A 4,248-nucleotide genomic window follows, 5' to 3' on the forward strand; every position below is an offset into this window, starting at 1 on the left:
GTAATTGTAACATTTTTTCTTATCTTATCCTTAATACTACTATGTGTGCGCGCGCAAGCGTGAGTGAGTGAGAGAGAGATGGGGAGAGAGAGAGAGAGAGAGAGTGTGTGTGTGTGAAGAACGCTGATGAGATATGAAATAACCAGTAGCCAATTGAATAAGCTACCCTTTTGGATTTATATATCTGTAAATCTGACTCTCAGTGCCTCACCAACCATGAACCTCACCGCACGTCACTGGTCTAAATTATACATCCAGCTGGATTTTTTGTGTTTGTGTGTGTGGAAGTGTGCATCATTCATGCACTCGTGGCGCGATCAGTTGTTTGCTGTGTGTTTGCACCTGTTGGCCTCGGTACAACTGACCTGAAAACACACAAAAATTACTATAGTTCAGTCAATTTACAATTATTATTATTGACCTTAAACCTGGTGGGGTAGTAGCTATAATTAATCCCTGACAAATAGTCTGAGCACTAACAAAGGGCACATTATCTTTGTTTAAAATGTTACCATGGACTACTTGGAGTAATGAAACATATAGAAAAAGGTCACTGGATGTGCATTTACAACTGCTTACATTTTTGTGTCGATCCAATTCAACATGGCTACAGTGAATCAACATTAGGCAACATGTTTACAGATATTGAGCTAAAATTTGGTGTAGTAGCACCTAGCAGTCCTTCACAACACATCATCTGAGTGTGGCATGTCATAATGTGTCATTTTAAAGGTTTGACCAAAACAACTATAAGTCATTTCTCAACCCTGACAGAAAAGGTGGCGGGCAACAAGCAATAAAAAAAAAAAAGAAAAAGCTAGGCCTTTCATTTTGCAGCTGTTCCAGAGCTCGCTGTCAGAGCCTGCAAGAGAAAAGACAAAAAACTTGCGTAATAAAGCTGTGTATTACAACTCAGTGTGCTGCCTCCACTGACGTCGTCAATGCCAGCTAACCTGAGTCACCCAGGCTCCTCTCTTACCAACAAGAAGGGGAAATTAAAGCCCAACCTGCAGCTCAGCTGTGCAGTTGTTCCTCTGTCATGAATTTGCCCGAAAGGTAAAGTTTCCGAGCTGCATCCAAACGCATCATTGACCTCCACCCATGATATTCGCTGCCTGCCTGTGAGCTCGCGCACCTAAACTCCGTCATTTCTCTGTCGAGCTCGAGCTGTCCGCCCGCGCGCTGGTGCCACTCTCACTGCTCTGACAAAACGCGGATTAGGACCGGGTGTTTATATTTCTGCTCCACTCACCTTCACTTGTGTACTTTAGGACACTTTAGGAGGGTGTTTTCTGCCGTCCCTCGCTGTCAAAGCCAAAGACCCGCCCACTCTGCCGTCTGCAGGCAGGCTCGCCACTTCCGGAAAGGGCTGGCTCCAATCATGGCGCTTAGGACTCTGACTGACGCTGCTTCTGTCCAATCACGTCTTTGCGACCACGCAGTCTGGGGCTGGCTTTTCCTGCGCCTCAGCGCTCTTTTGACAGACACCTTGCACGTACAATGACAAAGTTTGATTCCTTTTACGGGACAACCAGCGCCATTTTTTTAGTGGGCTCGAGGGACAGGCCAACAATAGCGCCTATAGGAAGACAGGAGACACTGATTCTGGGGTGGCACAGCCAAACCAAAAGACATAATATAATATTAATAATAATAATTTCAGGTGTTTTATTGTTATTAGAACCGCAAACTTCTGAAAACTAAAGCACTGAGTAGACAGGTAATACCAGGAAAAGGAAAATGCAACTAAAGTTACCAGACAAACATATCCAGGCCTGTGCAAATCAGTCAGACTTGTATTTTCAGCTGATACAAATTTGAAGAGATTCTCATGTGTAGCCGAATTCTTTTATTATTATTATTATTATTATTATTATTATTATTATTATTATTATTATTATTATTATGTGTGGACTTTCTCAAAACCAGTACTCAGTTTGTGTTATTCATATAATTTTTATACTGATTTAATGTGGGATCAAATGTTTTCAATATTTTCAGTGTTATTTTTTTATAATTTACCCAGACTGTGATGAGTGATTGTAGATAGTTCTGCATGGGTACAGTTTCAAATGGGGCATGTTTTGATGAAATGTTTATTCCCATGTGTTAGTGCTCACTAACCGCTGTGTAAGATGTGATCTGCATTTCCCCTCCCAGTCATGCTAGCAATGCAGTGTGTTCATTTTTATAAACTTGTTTTGCCAAAAATGTTGTGTTTATTTCGTAAGAATGTGTTTAGTAACACTATGCAAAGTCTTAAATGAGGAAAGCTGATGTTACCCACGAGAGGTGTAACAGTTTCTGCCTCACCTTTGCAGCTGTAGGAGGACAGGAGCATGTTGCTGGGAAAGTGGACTGACTGCCCTGAGGTTTTTGTGTAACAGGTGTGACACACATTCAGCTTCATGTTATCTTTTGTATGTGTACTCAAAAGGACTGCATTGAATGTTTTGTACTTTTGTTTATTTATTTATTTTTTGGGGGGAAATGTGCATGTTTATTATTCTTTTTCCTGAATTACTCACATTTGATTTAACCCCTTTCCAGTCCACCTAAAAAAAACCAGGAGCCTGGAACAGACCTACTTAAATTAAAGTAGATGTTATTCTACCTTTTGCAGTCTAAACCAAAGACTAGGCTCCATATTAAGTTAACACTGTGAATTTCTTTATCTCAGCAGTCAAAATTATTGTACCTTTAACCAATTAGTAGCTATTGAAGTTGAAACACAGAAATCAAATGTTTTTTTCTTTTCTCAATTTTTCTTCTTTTTTATCACGTTAGTGCACATGGAGGAAGGGTGTTGAGGACGGGGAAACCAAATGAGGCTGTAGAATCAAGTCTTATCTGTTTAGAGTTCAAATTTTAGAACAAAGAATCCCTATACTGAACTTATTTTTGTGAGGGGAAAGTCCAAGTCGTATCCAAACTGTGCCAAATAGATATGCCAACTGCAGAAAGCTATACCTCCTGTATGCGTCAACATTCAGACATCAGTGAGGGCTCGAATGAAAGGTGACGCTGAGACGAATCCAGTTCTGTAAATAAAGTCACTGTCAACATGATTGTTATACAGTAGAGGATGCATAAACACAATAAATTTTCCTGTAATGCATCATAAAAAATGTCCCACAACAAGTTTAATTTGTCACAATGTGTATTTACTGAGAAAATATGAAAAAAGTAATTACACTGACACAAACTAATTACAAACTACTGTCACACATAAAACTATTTACCAACCATTTCACTGTTTCTATTTCAAATTCAGTGTTCAGAGACATTTTTAGCATGCCCCTTTAATAACAGCGCCTCTGCAGGACAAAGACCGGAGCTTTGCACACGCCACAGCTGCCACCCGCTCTGATTGGTCATCCAACTCTTCCCGTTCTGGCTCTGAGTCACTTGCAGGCCTAAAACAAAAAAATAAAATAAAGAAAAAACAAGTTCTTATTCATTAGTTATAAGTACATTCACACACAAACAAAATGGCGGTGCGTCGTCATGTCCGCCCTGGCTACGATGACCATAGACATAAGGAGTGGACGCCTCATGGACCGCTATTGCCTATTGGTGCTTGTAGCTGCAAAAAATAATTAACAAATAGTGAGATGTCTGTTTCAGAGAATCAGGAGAAGGATCGATCTTTGCTTTTGAAATTCGGAGAACCATCTCCCTGAACTCAGTCAGGAAAAGAGCGGAGAAAGAAAACAACACACACTTTTATAGGGAGGCTTCATTACATCATTTTTAGCCACACTTTTACAAAGATGCTGAGCAGCTTTGTTTCTCATGATAATAATGGGGTGAGGAAGCACGGAGAACACATCAGCCAAGTCTGCTGCAGAAGGGAGTACGGGAGGACCAGAGTCGTTGGTTACCTACTGCAACCCCAGATTCTATGAGTATAGGCGCAGCCCTTTAAGGCTATCACTAGTTGGTTTATCCCTTCGCGCGCAGCACTGAAAACTTTAGTCCACGCCCACCTGCTGTGTGGGCCCCATCCCGGTCCGTATAAATTACGGTGAGACCGGGCATTCGGCTCCCAAATAGCTTTTTTCTTCAGCCATTTAGGAACCAGTGAGGCCCAGAGCTTAAAGGGCTGCGCCTATACTCATAGAATCTGGGTTACAGTACGTAACCAACGTTCTATTTCGTATAGGCTTCGCCCTTTAAGGCTATCGCTAGTGGGTTAAAGGCGAAGCAGGATGTAGTCTATGCCTCACTGGGTCCATCCAGACACAA

The 4,248-nt window shown here is 41.3% G+C and overlaps 1 protein-coding gene across 6 annotated transcripts in view; it reads right to left on the reverse strand.

The window, feature by feature from the left end:
- The window catches only part of LOC108251279 (microtubule-associated protein 4), a 54,233-nt gene extending 52,878 nt beyond the window's left edge, over positions 1-1,355 (reverse strand). For 4 of the 6 annotated variants that reach the window (XR_005232596.1, XM_037973181.1, XM_037973183.1 and 1 more), the window contains exon 1: positions 1,253-1,355. The gene's annotated coding sequence lies outside the window, so the exon portion shown is untranslated. Of the gene's footprint in view, positions 1-1,007; positions 1,028-1,252 lie in introns of those variants that run through there. The other 2 variants (XM_037973182.1, XM_037973180.1) reach the window with 2 other exon arrangements.
- Positions 1,356-4,248: the final 2,893 nt, after the last annotated feature.

Source organism: Kryptolebias marmoratus, linkage group LG21 (genome assembly GCF_001649575.2).
Source record: "Kryptolebias marmoratus isolate JLee-2015 linkage group LG21, ASM164957v2, whole genome shotgun sequence".
Taxonomy (NCBI): Eukaryota; Metazoa; Chordata; class Actinopteri; order Cyprinodontiformes; family Rivulidae; genus Kryptolebias; species Kryptolebias marmoratus.